At 50.3% G+C, this 22,610-nt stretch overlaps 1 protein-coding gene across 2 annotated transcripts in view; it reads right to left on the bottom strand.

Moving 5' to 3' along the window:
- The window catches only part of CAPZB (capping actin protein of muscle Z-line subunit beta), a 125,885-nt gene that overhangs the window by 67,809 nt on the left and 35,466 nt on the right, over positions 1–22,610 (bottom strand). The window lies entirely within an intron of this gene.

Below are 22,610 nucleotides of genomic sequence, written 5' to 3' on the forward strand. Positions count from 1 at the left end.
AGGGTCCTGGGATCAAGCCCCACATCGGGCTCCCTGATGAGTGGGGAACCTGCTCCCCTCCCTCCTTTTGTCCTCCCCATCCCCCAGCTCGTGCTTGCTCTCTCTCAGGTAAGTAAATAAAATCTGGGGGGAAAAAAACATCCTTGTAGTTTCAGCTTGCCCAAAGCATTCTAACAGCAAGCAGGCCCTAAGTGGGCTCTCCAACACATCTCCTGGGGCGGGGAGGGGGAACACAGGCTCTGTGACAGCTCGGTCTATCTCAAGTGGAGATGTCTGGAAGATACTCGAAGTGGGAAGTGGGCTGGAGTTCCACCCACATCTCAAAGTCCCGCTCGGTGCTCGTGTTCCAAGTCAATGGACCTCGGGAAGTCAATGGACCGCGGGAGATGCAAATGTGCTCCCAAACAGCTCAGCAAGGGAGCATGCTCAGGTAGCAAGTCAGGCTTTCTACTTTGCTGCAACCTGGACCTATGAGGCAGGTCATGTCACCAGGCCAGGGACAAAGCCAGGCAAAGAACAAGTGGCAAGATACATGCCAAGGCTAAAGTGCTTTGGGCATTCAGCTGAAGTCTGGGACACATCCCCAAGTGCCAGGCCCTTGCCAAGGCAACTGAGACCCGGAGCACCTCTGGTCAAGAGGCGTCTCCAGTTGCAGAGCAGACCAGTGCGGCAAACTGGGGTCACTGGTGCCACAGGGGCCCAGGACGATAAAGACCACACTGTGTGCTCCCAGGATTCACCTCATGGGACATTTAGGCTGCAAATATGCACTCAGAGCCACCATGTGCCAGTCACTGGATGATGATCCATGTGATCAATAACGGAGGTAGGAAGGAGGTGGAGTGGAGCGGAGCGGGGGTAGAGTGCGAGTAAATTCAGCCCAGAGGGCTGCGGCTCAGAAGCAGACCTCAGGAGGTGTGACAAGAAAAGTGAGCCAGGTGGCCCAGGCAGAGCAGGGAAGACCACAGCACATCCCCCAAGTAGAAGAGTTGAGGCCACCGGGGCAGCTGACACTGCCCAGCAGAGGCAGCATCTGTGCCCAGACCAATCTCAGGATTTTTAAAATACCTAAATCAGCACGCTAAAGAATCTTCATAAAATACATAAAGTAATCCTCGAAATGCCATAGCTGACTGTAACAAAACCGGACCTTCCAATACGACCGCCGACACTCCAGGGATATTAACCACAAATAGGCCATGGGAGAAGGACCCACTTTGTATTTCACCAAAGAACTAACACATCAAGTTAACTGGAGGCTATTTCATTCCCAGGCAACTGACTGGATGTACACAGCAGGCTGTTTTTAAAAAAGCAACAACAGGGGCGCCTGGGTGGCTCAGTGGGTTAAGCCGCTGCCTTTGGCTCAGGTCATGATCTCAGGGTCCTGGGATAGAGCCCCGCATCGGGCTCTCTGCTCAGCGGGGAGCCTGCTTCCCTCTCTCTATCTGCCTGCTTCTCTGCCTACTTGTGATCTCTCCTTGTCAAATAAGTAAATAAAATCTTTTGAAAAATAAATAAACAAATAAGCAACAACAAACCTGCCCCCTGCTGAAGGTGGTTATCAGGGACCATTTACTCTGGGATTCACAACAAAGTGGCTACTATCCTACAAATGACCACACACTCACTCACTCACCCCTGAACGGCGCAGTACTTGTTCTGTTCAGTGCAACATTCCAGCAACCGTGAATTCCCTGCCTGTGCCATGCCTTCTATGCCAGCCGTGGCCACGTGACGTGGGTCTGGCCTGCTGGCACGGGAAGCCATTTTCACACGCAAGGGCTGAGAACGCAGGTACACTGGGTTGCCTCTGGACTTCTATTCAATTTCCAGTTCTGCTATTCATCAACTATAACCTTAAGCAGATTTCTTAACCTCTCCGAGCCTCTATTTATCCATAAAATGGAGACAGTATCTAGTTCCACAGGGTTGTTGCAATGATTAAATATCTGTAAAATTTTTATTATACAGTAGTTATGTGTTTGGGAGTATTTTCTGTGTATGTGTATAAATACATACAGGTTTTAAGTCTTTTAAAAACTTTTTCCAAAAGAAAAAAATAAATATATCTATATAATTTATAACATTTGCCCCACTCAACCCCATCCCGAAGTCTTCCCTGTTGCTGTGAACTGGCGAGTGGCGCTGCTCTGTGCTCAAACTCCGTGAACTTGGCTGTGGACACGCCCCGCCCCCACGCCCAGGCCTGAAGAGAAAACCCTAAATGACTCCAAACAAGTTAAGAGATATAAACTAATGCGCCAAAGACGTAAACATCCACCTCACTAAAGAAGACTTACAGATGGTAAGGAATATGAAAAGAAGCTCCATGTCATTTGTCACCAGGAAAACTCAAAGCAACGAGATCCCATTACACACCTATTAGAATGGCCAAAATCCAGAACTCTGCTTGCTGACAAGGATGTGGACCAAAGGGAACTCGGACTCGCAGCGGGTGGGAATGCAAAACGGTACACAACCACCTCTGAGGAGAGCATGTTGGTTTCTTACAAAAACTAGTCTCACCATCCGATGCAGCGACTGCACTCCCTGGTAATTTACCCAAAGGAGCTGAACACGTATTTCCACACAAGAACTGGCACACAAATGTTTCTAAGAGCTTTATTCACAACACCAAGACTTGGAAGCAACCAAGATGTCCTTCGGCAGGTAAGTGCATAAACCACCTGCGGTCCATCCAGACTCGGGAATATTCCCCGGCACTGGGGAGAATGAAGCTACGGAGCACGAACAGGCACGGAGGGACCTTCAGTGCACACGACTCAGCGGAAGGAGCCGGTCTGACAAGGCTCTGTACTGCAGGATTCCAACTGCGTGACATCTGGGAAGAGGTGAACTACGGAGATGGTCAGAAGATCGGCAGTCGCCGGGGGTTGAAGGGGAGGAGGGATCAACAGGCCCAGCACAGCGCGGAGGGCTGTTAGGACAGCGATGCCGCTCTGTGCACTCTGTGCCCTGCTCTAACGGCGGATATACCTAATTAGGAATCTGTCCAAACCCACGGTCTGTACGACACCAGGAGTGACACCTAATGGAGACTAAGGACTGAGTTATTACGAGGTGTCAGCGTGGGGAAGGCCATGCAGGGAAGGGCAGGGCAGGGCAGGGAAGAGAAGGGCACTCTGCACCTTCCGCTCGATTTTCCTGTGAACCAAAAACTACTCTAAAAAATCACATCTATTGAAAAAAAGATGCAAATTAGTGTTTCTCAACTGGGGCTGATTCTGCCTGCCCCACAAACCCCCAGGAGACACCTGGCAATGAATGGGGTATTTTCTGGTTGTCCTCACCCGGCGAGGAGGCGCTAACTGGCAGCCAATGGGTAGGGACTGGGATGCTTCTAACATTCTACAATGCAGAGGACAGACCCCGACAACCTGGCCCAAATGCCACAGTCAAGTTTGAAAACCCTGATTTAAAACACTAACTTGGGGGGCGCCTGGGTGGCTCAGTGGGTTAAGCCTCTGCCTTCGGCTCAGGTCATGGTCCCAGGGTCCTGGGATCGAGCCCTGCATCGGCCTCCCAGCTCGGCAGGGGCCTGCTTCCCCCACCCCCACGCCCCCACCTACCCCTCTGCCTACTTGTGATCTCTCTCTCTCTCAAATAACTAAATAAATAAAATCTTAAAAAAAAAAATAAAATGAAACACTAACTTGGGGGCTGCCTGGGTGGCTCAGTGAAGCATCCAACTCCTGATTTTAGGTCACGATATCAAGGTCCTGAGATGGAGCCCCACACTGGGCTCCATGCTCAGCAGGGAGTCTACTTGGGATTCTCTCTCTCTCCCTCTCCCCTACTCACCCATGCTCTCGCTCTTTCTAAAATACATACATAAGTGTGTACATATATACGTAAAATCTAATAAGGGCACCTGGGTGGCTCAGTTGACTGAGTGACTGCCTTCAGCTCAAGTCATGATCCCAGACTCTCGGGATCGAGTTCCGCATCAAGCTTCCTGCTTAGCAGGGGGTCTGCTTCTCCCTCTGACCTTCGCCGCCCGCCCCATGCTCTCTCTCTCAAATAAATAAAATCTTAAAAAAAAAAATCTAATAAATAAAACACTCATTTTGGGGGTGCGGGGCTGGTCCAGTCTGTGGAGCATGCAGCTCTCAATCCCGGGGCTGTGGATCCAAGCCCCATGCTGGGTGTAGATTACTCAAAAAAAAAAAAAATATATATATATATCTTTTTAAAAAATAAAAATAAAACAATCATTTTGGGGGACTCCAGACTCCCAGACTCTGATCAAAGCAAAAGCGCCAGAAAACCACACATGCACAGAAGCATCTTCTATATAATTCCAAGTCACAGACCACTCATAACCCCTAAAAACCTGCGGTCTTCAGAAACATTCTCAACTAGATACTAACAATTTCCTGAGAACAAAAAACAAATTCGGATAGAAGTAAACTTAGCTACACTGAAATCTTCACCCAGAACGTAGTCAGAGGACAGAAACTAGACTCGAGCAGTGTGTTATCTACGAAGAGCCCGTTGTAACGCGACTCTTCGCGGCTGGGGAAGAGCGAAAGCAAAGAAGCGGTGTCCGCCCTTGCACGGAGCCTTGCCCACAGCCTTGCCCACAGCTCCAAACCGGTCCAACTGGATCTATTCAAGAGCGGTAAAAAAACACTATTGAAAATGTTCTAACTCCCATTTTGCATTAATCCCAATGAATCCTAATCGGAAATGTTTCATTATAAATTCCTAGGGCAAAGGACAACTATCATTAAATTAGGTAATGACTAAACGCCTCCCAGAAGTGAAGCAGCATGGTGAAGCTTAATGAGAGCTCGTAGGAAGTTAGACTGGCCCAGAGCCCTTCACCTGGGAGCGTCCCACACCCCGAAGGGCGGTGGAGAGTGAAGAAAACACAGATCCTTCGAATTATGGGCAACAACCGGGGTGACCCCAGAGAGACAATGATGGAGGGGGTAGGAGGGGGGGGGGGTGGGTGGGGTTTCTGCCCCAGTTCCTGTCCCTAACTGCCTTTCTATTTATTGTGTGGGCAGATCGTCCTGTGACTAAGGACTCTCCCCGGGATGGTTCCTTCAAACCCCAAACTGCTCCTAGATCCTTCCTTTGGACAGTGTGCTACGCCAGATCTACCTCCCACGGGTGGTGGTTTCCAGGCTGAAAGGTAAATAGGAAAAGAATGGCCCATTTCACTTCCCTCTCCAGCGTTCGCTCCCCAATCAATTACTCAATCATTATCTGCGTGCTGCCTAGGTGACAAGCGCTGTTTTTGGTGCTGAATGGTGAACAGAACAAAGTAGGCCCGTCTTCAGGAACTTCCGCGGCGGTCAACATTCGTATGGGGGGAAATCGAGGAACAGTCTTTGTTATGGTATGAAAGAATAAGAAGGGAACGGTTACCCCACTTTAGGCTGGTGGGGCTCCAGGGATCAGGTTAGGAGTTCTGGGTGTGGGTGTGTGTTTAAGCATATAAACCAAGATAGGAAAAGCTCTACTTTGTGCTAGTTTTTCACATGACTTCTAGAAAAAGCACAAACAGCTCCAATCACCCTATAACAAATAAAACAACTGTTAATACAGACTAGAACAGAACAATTTTTCAGAATGATAAGTTGAATAAAACACTACTACTTCAAAAATCTCCTAGGGAACTCAGACATATGCCAGTGTTGTCCATCACATGCAGGTACTAAAACCCGGTCCTATTAAATGAAGTAAAATGGCACAGACCAATTTGGGAATCCTCAACAGACAATTATTCAGCCCCGAGGTTGAAAGGACAGGACTTGTCCCAACCTGTAAGAAACTCAAAGTCTCATACGGTGAACACAACTACCCACAAAAAACGAACAAAGTTACAGTGAGGATACTAAGGGGTGTAGGAAACCTCAGAAGATTTCTCAGCAGAAGGGTGCCTGAGCCGGCTGTCACCGGCCACGTGCACCCAGGCGTCCACACACATACGCTCCTGCGGCCACAGTGGGATAAAAGTGCACAGTGAGGCCCACACAGGAGGAAGGTGCAGCACTAGGAGGGGAGCAGGGCCTTGTCGCCAGGGACCCACAGTCAGGCTGGTTTCCCACTCAGACAGCTCAGAGGGCAGCAGGTTCCTCAGTGGGCTCCAGGCCCAAGACCTCCTGTCTTCGGGCAACTAGGTCTCCTTCGTAGGGAAGGCTTCCGTGCCATGTTCCCTGGCCTTGACAACTTTAAAATCTACCTTCTCAGAAAGATTGGGAGCCCCTAGAGATTCTTCCTTGGAGGAGGAACAGCGTTTGTCTCAGAAGGTTACACAGATTACATTGTCCCAAAACAGCCATAAGGCGAACTCTCACCCAGCATGCTCCTTTTTCAAGGAGTGACTCTGATACTCTTCCCACGGAGAGGTGGGGTCTACGTACCCCTCCCTGGATATGGTAGAGCTCTGGCAACTGTTTCTATCGACCGAGAATAGCAGAACTGAAGATGTGTGATTTCTGAGGCCAAGCCATAAAAGACCATTCATTTCTCACCTTGTTGGCTGAACACTCGGGCTTGGGGCCCCAAGTGGCAGCCATGCTTCCTTACGGAAGCCCAACCCGGCCTGCACAGGAAAGCCACAGGAAGGGACCATGAGACTCTCAGCCAACCCCCCACTTGCCCCTCTTCCAGCTTCAGCTGTCTGACTGCAACAGCTTGAGACCCCGAGCCAGAGCCACCACCCAAGCAAGGCCCTCCTCAATTTCTGACCCACAGAAAGCACCAGACAGAGGCACCTGGGTGGCTCAGTGTATTAGGGCCTCTGCCTTTGGCTCAGGTCAAGATCCCAGGATCCTGGGATCGAGCCCCACATTGGACTCTCTGCTCAGCGGGGAGACTGCTTCCTCCTCTCTCCCTCTCTGCCTCTCTGCCTTCTTGTGGTATCTGCCAAATAAATAAATAAAATCTTTAAAAAACAAACAAAAAAAAAGCCACCGGACATAATGATTACTGTTGTTTCAAGTCACTAAGTTCGGGGGTAGTTCTGTCAGTTGGCAATAATAACCAATACAGAAGGGTATCTCTGGTGACTGTCAGGGAACAGTGAGGCCAGAGGGAAGGAAGGGTCAGGGCCCTTAAGAGGAAGGACAGACAGGAGGAGAGTACTTACTGGAAAGGGGAGGAAGCCCAAGAAGTTGGAGAGGGCTCTGTTTTCTAGCAGGGACCACCTGCTAGAAGACAGCTGAAGCCTCGTTAGCATGTGTGTATGGTTTCCGTGTGCCCTTTTCAAAAGTCTGTAATATCAAAGATAGCCAGTAACTGCCTTGCGTGGATTTCTGAGCACAAGTCCTGGTTGGCCTGCTCCAGCAGCGGCTGAGGCAGATCGGTACTCGATACGTAAACCATGACCTAAAGCTTCAAGGCCTTTCCAGTCTGTTCTCAAGTTCATCAAGACCTTCACTCGTTTGCATTCCCGAGAGGCTTAGCAAGTTCTTACTTCACAGACAGCACAAAGGTAAACTGTGCCGGAGCCCAGGGTGATCTCCCACAAATTTACGGAGGCTGACGTAACCCTGGCTCGTCTTGTCTAAACTGTGACCCGACAAGCGACTCTGGAAGAGCTGACTCTGTCTTCTGCCACGTGGCTCAGGAAAGAGTTGTGCTGGGGGCGATGCGGGGAGTCACCAGCCAGCGCAGCCCCCAAGCCATCTGCAAGTCGCTCTGGAAAACTGCCCATGTGGGTTAACAAAAAGAAAAATGTTTCTTCCGCTGCCTGACTGCCCCCCCCCCCACCCCACTGACTCTTTCAGGAGGGACATGGCGGCGAGGGCCCCGCACAGAGGGAGCCAGCTCGCAAGACACAGACACTAGCATTCCCTCTGGCTGACCTCTCCTTCCCACAGACAAGCCCAGTACCCTCTGTCGGGCGAACCAAACTCACAGTGAAAGCCCACGTGGCAGATGAAGGCCCTTCCCCCGTCTGGGCTCCTCCTCACAGCCGGATCCACGTCCTTTTCTAAAGCCCGAGGGGGAAACCACACAACACGAAGTAACCACCTTACAGCCAAGGACTCAGTGGCAGGGCCCAGGTGACCTTGATCACTCTGGAAACCTGGTGCCTTTACAAGTCTCTGCTCTCAAACAAATCTATTAGGGTCCCAGGACAGGCCTTCTGAGTTCACCAAAGTCCTGCCCTCTCACCTTACAGATGCTTCAGAGGAAGACTGGCAAGGTCACAGAGTCACAACGTGAGCCGCTGTCTGCACACTTGACAGGTTTCCTACCTCAATCCATTCAGTCCCTGAGCAACTGTGTGAGTGACGGGCAGGCACTGGGGACACAGGGCTGGAGTAGTCAGACATGGTCCCCACCCTCAAGGAGCTTGAAGAAGGCCTCCAGGACAAAGCAGCAGAAAACAAGGACACCGCCCCCCTGCTCAACACGAGAACTGCCACCATGCCGCCCCTCCTGGGATCACAGGGGAGTGGGGAGCCCCCCCAGGGATAGCTAGTACCAGCTCCGTTTTAATCCTGAAAGATGGGACACCTTCTAAGTGTTCTACAGGGTCCGTGTGCTTACAAAGAGGACAAAGCAGAGGACACAGTTAGTGACTGTTTCTCCCTGGTAGGGGGACACCATTAGCAACAATTATTCCTCGAACATGGCCCTGTGTCAGCTTTTACATTTCTCTGCACTACACCTCCCCGTCTAATACGCTGCTTCTATTATACTATGAATGTGGAAACTGGAAATCTATTCTTGTTTAAAAAAAAAAAACAAAATCAAAACCAAACCAACTTTGATGGAAGGAATAAATCACAGGTTCTTAACAGGGTACAGTCACTGCCCCACAGCTCGTGAGTACCTTGACAGTTTGTAGAGCTGTGTATGTGTGTGTGCGTGAGTGCGTGTGTGTGTGTGTGTGTGTGTGAAGGTAGAGGTGTGTATATATGCATATGTGTGAAAGGGTTTATGTGTGAAGGCAGGGGCATGTGTGTGTATGTAGGCAGAGGTGTACATGCATGAAGGGAGGTGTGTGTGTGTGTATATGTGTATGCACACAGTTTTCCTAGGTTAGGGGTCCACAGGTTTTCCAAAGAAGTCTAAGACTCTGAAGGCACAGAAGTGCTCTAATAACAATAAAAATTCCTATTCTTCCACTGCACCTGCAGGGTGGAGCTCCGTCGGTCACCGCTTAATCCCTCGGAGCCCTGGTGTTTGAGACTGAGGACAGGCCCCACGCCGCCGTGGGACGGGATGCAGCGCTGTGTCTGGTACTGCATTTGGGCCGTGGGCGCCCCGCAGCCCATCCTCCACTAAGGGTAGGGATCTTCCCCGAGGGCAAGGTATATGGCTTATCTGCTAGGACTTTTACACAACAGTTTGTGGGGGCTCAAGGGCCCTTTCCTCCCTGATTTGTTGCTCCTTTGACGCAGGTTTTCCATTTAAGCTGCCAGGAGTCTCAAGCAAGGCAGGCGGAGTGTTATTTCCGTTTCCAAGTCATGAAGCACCAACAAAGGAGGGCAGATACCCGCACCTCCCACCCCACACGTGCCCCCCGCCCTGTTCGGGAGGGAGCACGGGGGACCCTCAGCTCCCCTCACACCAAATGACAGGAAGACTGGATCAAATTCCATATTCACCCCAAAAAGACCTTTCTTCGGTTATGTGCCGTCCTCTCCTGGTTCGGCTTTCTTCCTGAAGCCCCCTGGCCAGGACAGCCCCAAGGAGTATCTCCACCAATTCAGCCTGCTGTTCCCAGGCCCATCGAGGCCATTGAAAGCAAACAAGTGGGACAGCCCTCAGAGAGTCCCCAGATGACCTGGCCTCCCCACCCAGCAGCAACGATCTCTAAGTGCCTCTCTCCCTGGTAGGTTCATTCCAGAGCGAAACTGAGCAACCCTCACATAACCCAAGGGCCACCCGCTGACGTCCCCCTTACACATCGCCCTTCAGGATAAGATCCCAAACCAAACAGCTCAGCAGGTGGAGCTGTAGCCTTGCCGGAGCGTGGGTCAAAAAAAAAAGGTTTTGGATACCGACTCAGTGTTTACGGTCCAAAACCCTGTAACCGCAGAACACAGAAAGGTCTCTCTGCAGGGATCGTAGTTCATCGGTAAATTTGGTGGGACGGCAAAAATTCTCAACAAGGCGTCAGCCATCGAGTCCCGAAGGAAGCGCGAGTGTGGGAGCACCCTCTAAATGGCAGAGAGGATCCTGGCTCAGCCAGGGGAGGGAGCACAGGTCCAGCCCACGTGCTGCCACCCCCCTGCAAGGCAGAAGCCTTTCTCCTCCTGCAGCCTGCCCTATGCCCATACTCCAGCAAGCTGTCCTAGGAACTGATCCCAGCTCCCAATCCACACTCCACTCAAAGGCAGCAGCGGCCCGGCTCCTGAAGATTGCCCCAGACAGCGGAGGGGAGGAGTCTGCACAGGGAAACACCCCAGGTCAGATGACAACTGACAGGACCTTGGTCTGCCAGATTTCTTACGCACTGCTCTTGGCCCTGCTAAGAGCCAGCTGGGGGAAGTGGAGCATTTTATCTTGGGTGTGCCTCCCTCTACCTCTCCAGATTGTTTAAGATGCAGAATCCGAGGGAAATGTTTAGCTAGAGAGAGCCTTAGAAACCATCTAATCAGCAATTTCTTTTAAAAGTGATAAAGACTGAGGCCCAGACTTAAAAAACTAACTCAGATTTATCACAGAACTAAAAAGCAAATGAACCAAGACCTGAAAACAAGTCTCTTCATTATACAGTTTTGGGCTGTCTGCTTACAAATCAAAATTCAAGACTGGGAATAGATTCATACCCCCAAAACCACTATTTCTTTTTTCAAGATTTTATTTATTTATTTGACAGAGAGAGACACAAGGAGAGAGGGAACACAAGCAGGGGGGGTGGGAGAGGGAGAAGCAGGCTTCCCGCTGAGCAGGGAGCCCAGTGTGGGGCTTGATCCCAGGACCCTGGAATCATGACCTAAACCGAAGGCAGACGCTTAACGACTGAGCCACCCAGGCGCCCCGAAAACCATTATTTTTAATACAATTCTGTGTTATTAGAACAATGGTGTTTTATTTATTTTTTTAAAGATTTTATTTGAGAGAAAGAGAGCAGGCGTTGTTGATCAAGAGGGAGAAGCAGACTCCCCGCTGAGCAGACAGGCCAATGCCGGGCTTGATCCCATGACCCTGAGACTGTGACCTGAGATGAAGGCAGCCACTTAAGCAACTAAGCCACCCAGGCGCCCTAGAAAGATGCTGTTTTAAAGAACACTTCTATATTGTCCATATAATTTTATTTTCCAGATTAGTCATTCTTTATCAAGAACGCTAAGAAGCCAAACTTAGGGGCATACTAGGAACCAGGCCCTTCACATGTGGGTTTGGGAAAGCCTCACCACAGCTCCATGAGATGGGTGCTCTCATCCCAGTTTTGCAGATGGTAAACCAAGTCTCAGAAAAGTTAAGTGTCTGGTCCCAGATCCCAAGCACTGAATGACAGAGAAGGACACAGCACACACACACACGCCTGTCTGCCTCCCAGGACGGAACACTCTCTAGCGAATATTAAAAAACCCAAACTAAAAAAAATAAAAATAAAAATAATAATAATTACAAATGACTTCCGGAGATGGCTTACCAGCTTATAAAATCAGTTAGGGTGCGTCTCTTCTCCCAGGCTGGGCCAATCTCCTGTCACCCTGGATTACACTCGATTCTCACAAACACGTGTATCATCAATGGGTGGATTTCTCGAAAACACTAACACCTTTTTCAGGCAGTTCTCTGGCTGATGGTTTCCTGGACCCTTTTGGAAGATGTGCACCATTACCTACTGTCTGATCATTAATGCTTCGCAGATGTCTACAGCTGCTGTCTCTGCACGTTCCTGACTGCCGTCACGTAACGAGCTTCTAATCCTTCCACTTTGTCGGCTAATAGTTAGATACGTAATTAGGGGCAATCCTGGGACATCTTTCATGGAAGTCATACACGCCGTCCATTCCTACCTCGACGGCACAAAACCTCAAGAAGCCTTTCGTGTAAGTGGAAGATGATTAAGGCAGAATGTCATGGTATTCCAAATAGGAATTAAAAAAAGAAAAGTTTGGGGAAAACATCACCCACACATTCACTGATGGAAGCTAAGAAAAGTAGACTCCCTTTTTCACAGCAGAAGTAGCCAATTCAGGGATGCCTGGGTGGCTCAGTGGGTTAAAGCCTCTACCTTTGATTCAGGTCATGATCCCAGGAACCTTGGATTGAGCCCCACATCGGGCTCTCTGCTCAGCAGGGAGCCTGCCTCCCCACCACCCCATGCCTGCCTCTCTGTCTACTTGTGATCTCTATCTGTCAAGTGAATAAATAAATAAATAAATTTTAAAGGAGTAGCCAATTCACATAAACCTTCTCCCACACTGATTTATAAGATGGCCTGGATGAAACTGAACAATTCACCATGGGTTTACACCAATGACGCAAGTCTGTGGCTTCCAAAGGTGTGGGGGAGACCTTGGCTCTGACCTGTAATGTTGCAAACATAAATCTTGACGGCAAAGCAAGATTTAAAGGATCTGGAGAAAACAAAGGCTCCATCGATCCAAGAATTTTGTCTAAAAGGGGGCCGTGCAGCCTTCTGACTTATGGCCAAAGGGAGGCTTGAGGAAAAGACGAACACAACGCTTACCCATAAAGCAAAGCACTTGGCCCACTTCTTTCCTGGGTTCCCGACGCCCTGTTCCAGATATGAATAAACACGGAAGGCTCTCCAACCTTTGCTTGTCCTGTGCACTCAAGGGCAGCTCCTTCTTAGGGCTATCAGCCTCTGCAGGTCCACCATAGCCATGACATAGTACAACAGAGTCCTGCACCAATGACCGGCCCCCTGGCACTCCCAACACATTGCCAAAGGTCTTGTGTGCTTTCATGACGACACCTTACCAACCTGTGACACATCTGCAAATCTAGCCTAGGACCAGTGTTAAAGCTCCTCCCTTCTGGCTGTCAGGACAAGCTAAGCAGAGAGATGCCTAAAAACGAGGAACTTCTGGCTTCAATATCTAAGACCTACAACAGACCACCTTGCCAGTCGGTGGTAGGCAAAGGACCTTGGAAGACAGACAGACGAGACTATCAATCTTTCACCCGCCTCTTCCAAGCAAAACGGAGCTGAGCCAAGTCCTTCCTCCCTGGGCTTCAAGTGCTTCACCTGCTAAATGGGCGTATCACTAGTACCTACCTTGCAGTACTGTTTTAAAGGGCCGCCTGCAGAAGTAGCTGAAAAGAAAGTAGCACGGCTCCTGAGATTTATATCAAGAAAGATACCATCCCTGTCCTCTTCCACAGCATTTAGTTCCAGAGCACACGCGAACCAAACGTTCCTATGTGGAATTAAAACGCATGCTTCCAAGCGGGTCGCCTGGAACAAGAGCGTGAAAATCACATCAGGGCCAGGCCACTTCTTTTTGGTTCTTCTGGGCTAGAAGAAAGTGATCTGTAGGAGTGAAAACTACTCCTCCATCAACATGTCTCCTTAGAGCTGCTGTCTCTCTCACCACCAGGACATTTTCATAAGCTCAAACCTTTCCCTTCTACCCTTAACTGAGTGATCGGGGCTCTCGCCTCAAGAACTCGGTGGGGAGGGGCGCCTGGGTGGCTCAGTGGGTTAAAGCCACTGCCTTCGGCTCAGGTCATGATCCCAGGGTCCTGGGACCGAGTCCCACGTCAGGCTCTCTGCTTGGCTGGGAGCCTGCTTCCTCCTCTGTCTCTGCCTGCCTCTCTGCCTACTTGTTATCTCAGTCTGTCAAATAAATGAATAGATAAATCTTAAAAAAAAAAAAAAGAAAAAAGAAAAAAAGAAAGAAACTCGGTGGGCGAGTAAGGAGCTGACCATGCCTCAACGAGCAGAAAGAATGAAAGGAAGGGAAGCAGCAGCTTCCAGATCCAAGAATCTTGCAACCAGGAACTACTAAGCCCCAAAAGTGGGTGCGGTCATGCCGACCACCCCCAGCGCCCACAAACACAACCACTAGAGGCAACCACCAGTGTCCACTGAACAGTTACACCACGGCAGGCTTGGACCATGGACTTCAAATGCGTTCACAGTAAAGGCTAAAATGCATTAAGGTATTGTTCTAAGCGATTCTATGCCAAGATCTCACTGAATCTGAAAACACACTCCTGGAAGGTCACGACTAGCGTTCCTATCAGACGTGGAGACTGTGCCCCAGAGAGTGTTACATGCATCAGTGTGCTTAAGCGGGGGTTCAAAGACAGGTCTCCCTGACGCCAAAGCTGGCGTGCCCAAGCACCAGCAGTCACACACCTGCCGCCCCTGTGCTCTGTGTCCTAAGGACTCCTGCCACCTCCTGGTTCCCAAGTCTCCAAAGGAAGAGGAGTGGTCATCCTGCATCCCCTTTGGCCAGCTGGGCGGCAAGGGAGGATGGCAGTGAGGATGCAGGTCTGGCGGGGGGAGGGTCTGCATTCAAATCCTGGGTGCATCAGATTCCAGCTGTGTGGCCCTGGACAAGCTACCAAACCGTCCTGGACCTCAGGTTTCCCAAGCTATGACAGGAAGGGTAGTACCGGCACGTCCTTTGTACTGTTATCTGAAGGATCAAGTTTGGGGATTCTGTATACAGCACTTAGCACATACATGGGATGTAGTCACTGCTCCAGAAACTTTACAGGTTCATCAAGAGAGAAGAGGAAGGGGGAAAAATAAAAGGATATCATCTACAATTTGAAAATCAAGGGCTCTCTGGTCTTCTGCCAACCTCTAGAGAACACAGTGCTGGAGTTTGGGCTTCTTGGGCATGGTGGTGACGGCGAGCACCGGGGAGGGCTCTGCCTGCACAGCCCCGTGGCCTCCCCATCCCTTCAAAGCAGGGCTGGCCCAGGCTTGATGCTAATTCAGCACAGAACTCCATGATGTGGCAACCCAAGGATGGCTTAGAGGACAGTTCTTTATGAACACAAAGGCTCGATTTCTCAGAACAGGGTCTTCCCATCCCATGGTAAAGCTGTTTCTCATCCAGATGTATAAATCCACTGTAAGCTTTCCTTAAAAGTAAAGAGTCTTGGGGCACCCCAAGACTCATGATCCCAGGGTCCTGGGATCGAGTCCCACATTGGGCTCTCTGCTCAGTGGGGAACCTGCTTCTCCCTCTGTCCCTGCTGCTGGTGTCTCTTTCACTATCTCTCTAATAAATAAATAAAATCTTAAAAAAAAAAAAGAAGGGAAGAAAAGAAATGTTACTGTGGCTCAGGCCAAAAGCCTTCACTTCACATCCTGCTTCCCAGAGCAGGGCAGGGAGCAAGCTGCGGACAGGGTGCTGACCAACTCGGGGGCCGGGGTGTAGCTCCCCTCCCCACCTCTAGTGGGTGCTGGCCTCTTCCTCACCTGCAGATAAAGATGACAGTCACAGACCAAGGCATGCCTCCGAGGCCCAGGAAGCACACCTACCTAAAGAAGGTTTCCACTGGGGTGCTCACTAATTCTAATAAAATAAACGGTAACATCAGTCACTGCCTGTCCCTTTGGCTCGGGCTTACGGAAACCTGACACAGATGGACGATCTCCACCACTGTAGAAGTGATTAGGAACTGAACCCAACGGGCAGGGGAACTCAGTCCAGGCACTGTCACAGCAAGACATCCTTCCCACCAGCTGAGGGAAACTGAGGAATGGTTCACCAGGGGCCCAACAAAGCAAGCTAAAAACGCACTGGTGCAAGAGCTTCGTAACACAAACAGAAAGCATCTTCACTTTAGTTGCTAATTTTTTCTTTTCAAGAAAGAGGAGCCCAATGCTGAGTTTGAACTCAAAACCCTGAGATGGAGACCTGAGCTGAGACCAAGAGCCGGATTCTTAACCGCCGGAGCCGCCCAGGCGCCCCTTGCACTTAGCTCACGAGTTCTGCGCCCACAACCAAGGGGAGGCACCGGAGGAGAGCCTGGAAAAGCAGAGGGGGCTGTTCTGCGAGTTCTCTCCGCTCTAATGTGAAGGTAGAAATCCATTCACTCTCCCCTCCTGACCCTGGAATCCCAGGAGAACAGCAGTGTTTGGATGGCCTACGAAGGCTCAGCTTCCTGGCTGTGCCCCAGACAGGGAGCACAGCCATGCGAGCCATCCCGGTATTGTTCTTACCGCCGGCCTCCTCCTCCGTCGGGGGAGGGGAACGGGCACATGGTTCCGAGGTCAGGCTCCTCACTTAAAGGATCGTGGGAATGCTTATGGAAACACTTGTTACAGATCTGCCATCTGGAATCCCTGCTTCCTAAGAGGTTTCTGGAAAGCTCTGGAGTGCAGGATCGGACACGGGAGGAAGGCAAGCGCGGGGAGGCAGATGTTCCGTGTTATCACAAAACAAACAGCAACGATCAAACTGTCCACTTTAACTACGTGCCAACTAGCGTACTTCAATTACTCCTCAATCAGGTTGGGAGAAAAGAATAAAAAATAGAGAGCCGGCCGTGTTTCTACCACCTCAAAAGTACCGTGGTGCCTGACAGCCGCAGGAAAGCAGGTTTGAATGAGAAAATTCAATTAGGAAGTAAGATTAAGGAAACCCAGAGCATGCTGAGTGAAGAGAGACCTTCCCAGGAGTCTCAGTGCCAAGTGGCCCCCCAAGCCCTCTGGAAAAGTGACCATCAACGCTTCCCACGGCTCTCCGGGGAGCTGAAGGCCAGAGAGCGCACAGGACTTACCCAAGCTTATGTATGCAACAAGGACCCAGACCCAGAGCTGTGCTCCCTTTTCCACTTTCCTGTGTCCTTCGCTAGTGAGACTCAGCACAAGAAGGAGCCACATAAGACATCAGCTCTCGAGCACAGTGTGTTGTTCAGAGAAGGTAATAACATGGATGTCTGCCCAACTCTCCACCAAAAGGTGACAGGCCCTCAGCGGCCTTCAAGGTCATTAGCAAGAACTGCCCACTCGCTTTCTCACCGTTTCCCTTTTAACCAACCGCAGGCCTTTGGTCAACGCTGGGGTCTCCCCCAACTGGGGAAAATGGCTTAGTTGATTCTCAGAGAAAGATTAAATTTAGAGCAAGGGGGCAGGGGTCGAAACCGCTTCTAATGAAGGACAGGAAACCGATGGACTCCGCAGCCAGGATGAATTCTCCAGGGACGTAAAAATCAGCAGGTTCTGCCCAAGACCACCGAAGTCCAAAGAGACAGGGGACACAGTGGCACATCCCAGGTAAGAAGGTCCTGTGGGAAAGAGGTCTTCTGGCCTCGAGGTACGGCATCAAAGTTGGGAAACAACACGTCTCCTGGAAGGTATCCCCAAAACTCCCACATGGGAGAAGTGAGATAAAGCAAGAAACCGCCCTACTCCAAAAGAATAAAAGTTATGAAACTAACCTTAGACAATCTCTTTCCCATATGCTGAAACTACCCACATCTGTATTCATGTGGGAAAAGATGGCATCAACCAGTGATGCCTTTGAGTTAAAGGTCTGCCAATCTTAAAGAATCCAGAAGGTCAGAGTTTTAGTGAGCCTAGAGTCCCCCCCACCCTAGCCAAGCCCCCACGGTTCTGGGCCCTGCAGCCCCTGCCGGATCCTCCTACAGCAGCCTGTTTGCACACAGCAGCTCTTCCGCCTGCAACTTCTACCCACCCAGGGGCCTGCCCGCCACCCCCAGGACAAGCCCAAGTCATACCAGGTCCAGGCCACACGATGTCCCTCCAAATGCCTGAAGCCGGCCCTCCCGGGCCTGGGTCCTCGCCCACAGAGCAGCCCGCCCCCTCCATCCAGCACCCCAAGGGTCAGCGGCACGGATGCCCCACTCGCTCCAGATCTTAGTCCCGTCAGACGCACCTGGCGCTGCTGTACTGCGTTGCTCACTGGCTGGCTGAGGGGGTCAAGGTCTCACCAAGAACGCTTCAGCAGCTTCTCCAGTTGGGGCTTTATTATCTTTCTAAATTCCGTGATTTGCAATTATAAGGGGAATGCATTTTTTCATCACCAAAAAAGCTAGAGTTTATTTATTTATTTATTTTTAGATACTATTTATTAGTAAGAGAGCGAGAGTGAGAGAGAGAGAGAGAGCACGCACAAGCATGGGGAGCTGCATGCAGAGAGAGAAGCAGGCTCCCCGTTGAGCAAGGAGCCTGATCCCAGTTCCCTGGATCATGACCTGAGCCAAAGGCAGATGGTTAACCAACTGAGTCAGCCAGGCATCCCAAAAGGTAGAGTTTTTTAAATTAAAAAAAAGGGGGGGTGGGGCTAAACTGACAAAAAAAAAAAAAGCCAGCAATCATTCACTCTTTGCTCAGACTTCAGTACAGAGTGTAGGAAAATTCTGTTCTCAGAATGGTTGCCCAGATTGCTCATTAAACCAGAGGATCTGATTTGAACTAATTTAAGCTACGGGAGGGTGGAGTGGGTGGGCACGGAGGATACAATACTGGCCAGGGCAACAGGTAAGATGGAGGAGGTTCATTACATTACATGCTTGAAATTTTCCATAATAAAAAGTGTGCGTGTGCGCGCGTGTTTAAAAACAAATTTCTATCAGGCAACACCAATGTGCTTTAAGCTCCAGCTGCCAACTAAGTCAGGCTCTTGCAGGCTTCGAGGCCTGCTGACAGGGTATCAGGCAACTTTCTCCCACTTGCATTTAGGCCAGGGACGCGCCCCCTCCCCCGAGGAAGGAGCAAGAGGAGCCCAGGCGCCTGAAGAACTGAAAAGGCACTAATAAGCGAGACTTTTTATATGACGAGTACATCTTACTTTTACAAAAGGATTTTTTAAAAGTCGACAGAGAGAAATCACAAGTAGACGGAGAGTCAGGCAGAGAGAGAGAGAGGGAAGCAGGCTCCCTGCTGAGCAGAGAGCCCGATGCAGGACTCGATCCCAGGACCCTGAGATCATGACCCGAGCCGAAGGCAGCGGCTTAACCCACTGAGCCACCCAGGCGCCCTCGATTCCTTATTTTAAAATAAACAGGACACGGTGTAACAGAACCTCATCAACATCACCAGACTCAGGGTGGGAGAGAGAGAGAGAAGGTGGCCTGGGGCAATTTTGGGTCTGTGGCTCCTTTAAAAACTCTAGGAGCCCAAATTCAAACAAAAACTCTGATGTGAATGAGAGTGGTGGAGAGAGGCTGGGTCACCGGTGACCAAGATCACGCAGCCCAGATGCAGGGGCTGCAGTGTGGGTGTCCCTTGTTAGGGAAGACACCAGTCCCTCTGGGGCACTCATGGTGCCACGCCTCAAAGAGGACCCACTGCCCAGGGAAACATGTGCATAAGATAGCTGGTGGGTTCACAGACCCCTCCCATCCCCAAACATCCCAGGTTCTGCCTCTCTGGGAGTCTGCATGCTCCCAGAGGGGCCCTCACAGATTGTTTCCAAGCGCTGCCACCAACACCAGCCCTGGGCAACTCTGGCTTGAATAGGCCAAAAATCTCTTTGGACTGACCCCCTTAAAACAACTAAGATATTTTCTCACCCATATATACAAACAAACCTTTGCTGAAAACTAAAGATGAACAAAAGGGAATTATTTACAGAAAACACAAGGTGCCTCAGCCCTATCTGGATTAGAAACACAAGATTTTGTTAAGATAAACTACATCTGGCTCCCAAGGGCACTGCCATCTCCAGAGGCCCTGGTTTGGCTTTTCCATTCACCCTCCCCAACCCCCACCCCCGCCACTGGCCACCTCGCACCCCAACCTGACGTAAAGGGGCCGTCTCCTGGAAATCTAAACCCACCCCTAGAGCCAAATAAATAATTACAAGGAGTAGATGAAAAGCAGAGAAGAGATCTAGAAAGCAATTGTGCAAAAACAGCTGCAAACTGGGAGAAAAACAATTTGTTTTTTGGTGCGAACCCCCTTCCCAGGGATTTTGCAATGGTCTGACACAAAGCTTTTACACACTCATTCATTCCACATTATTTATAGTAGCAAAAAGGAAAACGGAGACCTTAGTGCTCACTGCACTTAAATTATGGCGGATCATAAAAAGAGCCATTACACGATCAAGAAGTTTGCAAGGGTGTTTTCAGTTAGGTGGGAAACGGGAGCCTGTGACGCCAGTGTGGACAACCACAACACAAAATTTAAAACATGGGAGCTCAATTTTAAAAATATGCTCAGAGAAGATTTGGGTGGGGGGGAACCCACACCAAAGTGAAAGCGGCCTGATCCCTAAGGGGAGAATTCTTACGACTGTTAGTTTTTCATTCTCTTTATACTTTTTTTGCATCTTCCACAATTGAAATATGTGCTTTTTGCCCCTTCCCCCGCCCCTTCTGAATGTAAATGGATACAGGCTCTCTCTAAAAAATTCAAGCATTACAGAAAGCGCAATGCCCCCTTATGATCCCACCACCCAGAGGACATCGCTCCCCAAAGATAACTAACACTAATCAAGGGGCTTCCATTTTTCCAGATGTTTTCCAACAAGCATTACTTCAAGAATCCAGTAATTTCCCCAGAAAGCAATCCACATGATTCCATATATATGAAATGCCCAGAAAGGAGGAAAGGTTAGTGGTTCGCCTGGGGCAGGAGAGGGACGAGGAGTAACCACAAATGGAGGCAAGGGATCTTTCTGGGGGTGATAGAAATGTTGTTAAATTGGATTGTGGTGACAGCTCTGCAACTCTGTAAATTTGCTAAAAAATGTACAAGGTTGAGTCGTACACTCAGACACAGGGAGATTTAGGGTATGCACACTATACCTCCGTAAAGCAGCCGCAAAACCCCGAAAACTCAACAGCGGCACATCTGGAGGCACCGACGGCATTGCGGGGCTCACCACCCACCCCGGCCCACCTCTGCTGGAACAGGGCAGGAAAAGCCCACTGCTCTGCAACCTGCTCCTCTCAAGCGTCTGGCAAGACCCTATGGCAGGAGCAGAGGAGGCTGGCGGCCCTCTCAGGAATCACTGGACAAAGCTCTCGCATACAGAGGCCCCGCAGATGATGGGCGAGAGCTGGGGGGGTGCCACTAGAGGTCATCCCCCTGTGCACAGGGTGCAGCCAAGAACCGGCCCCGAGAAGCCATTCAGCAGGCTTGGGCTGGACCGCCCGGCTCACCCTTACCCACGAGTGGCAGCGGAGAAGGGAGCACAGGCCCACTAGAGGTTCAGGATGTGCTGTGCATAGAAAAACCGAGAAGACTGCTCACGTCCAACAGAGCCGTGAAAGCTGCCCTGATAAAGATGGGACTCCCTGGAAGTACTGGAAGGTGAAGAGAGTAACAGGACAAGCCACCACGTGGAAGAGAAGGTGAGCGGAGAAGCGGACGTCACGGGAAAGGCACAAGGACTGCAGACCAGATCAGCAAGCTGGGTGCCGGAGAGGGTGGAAATGGGAACAAGTCTCTTAGAAAGTACTTGGCAATGATGGGTCAAAAGCTTTTAAAGTGTTTGTTCCCTTCTAGGAAAATCTACCCTAAAGAAATCACTCAAATCACGCACAAAGATGCCCACTAGTTAGGGTGCAAAAAACTGGAAAGAGCCTCCCAACAATGGGAAAATGATCAAGTAGTCTGTAACCATTACAATGTTTGCAGAGAAAGTCCTTTAACAAAACATGGGGAAATGATGTATTTTATGTTAAGTTAGTACAGCTGGATATAAATATTTAATCCCAACTAAGGAAAAAATGCCAAAACCCTGGAGAGAAACAATATATGAAAATGTTAGTAGTGTTTTTCTCTGGATAGGGAAATTAAGTATTCTTTTTCTCCTTCTACCTGTTCTGAACTTTCCGGATCTTTTATAGAGGCATTCCTTCATCTCTAGAACATCCATGATCTACCTGCCGAGTGAATTTCATTACCTTTACAAGCGGGAGAGAAAAATACAACGAATTTAAACCTCAGGCTCCACAGGGTCACTCCAAAGGCCTCATCCTTGTGTATCGGGAGCCCGATAGCGCCTACAAGGAAGCTGGAGCCACAAGAGCTTCGTGCCTTCCCAACAGTGTTCTGCAGACACTGCAGTCTAGTGACATGATTTTAGCTGGCAGATTCTCTTAAGAGACATGGCCCGGGATGCCTCCCCAAGGTCAGCAGCAGAGCAGTCCGGACAAAGCTCAGCTGAGAACTGGCAACTGGCGGGGCAGGACACAGCTCAGGGGCCCAGGTCAACACAGCCCCAGGAGCTCACAGGCCCTCCACTCCTCTGCTCGGCGACCTCAAGCGGAGTGCTGTGCCACTCTGCAAGCTGGTGCCACCTAAGCCAAGTTCAGGTAATTGTGGTTAAGGCACGAAGTTCCTTTTACGGCTCAGACTCAGAACAGGTGTGATGTTCGTGCTCTGAACAGGCCTCGGTCACTTCCCACAAGCCTTCTCCAATGTGGGACGGAAGGGGTGGAGACAGGGCTACCAGAGGCAGCCAGGCAGACTCCAGGACCTCCCAGTTTTTTGCACTTTTAGAAAAAGACAGCCAACCTACCAGCCAATCGAGTGTTGAGGGGCCTGGGGCTACAGACACAGGAAGCCGAAGAATCTCCAAGTAATGGAGCAGAAACCTAGGGCTGCGGCCCGTGGTCTCAGTGGCAAGCCTGCGGCCGGCAAGGAATGGCAGCATGCCGGGGCAGCTCTAACGGCGAAAGCAAACATCCAGAACACCCTTCTCTCCCGGCACTTTCTATCTCCGATGGGACTTTTCCTTTGTGAGGCA

Source organism: Mustela nigripes, chromosome 14 (genome assembly GCF_022355385.1).
Source record: "Mustela nigripes isolate SB6536 chromosome 14, MUSNIG.SB6536, whole genome shotgun sequence".
In the NCBI taxonomy this organism is placed as follows: Eukaryota; Metazoa; Chordata; class Mammalia; order Carnivora; family Mustelidae; genus Mustela; species Mustela nigripes.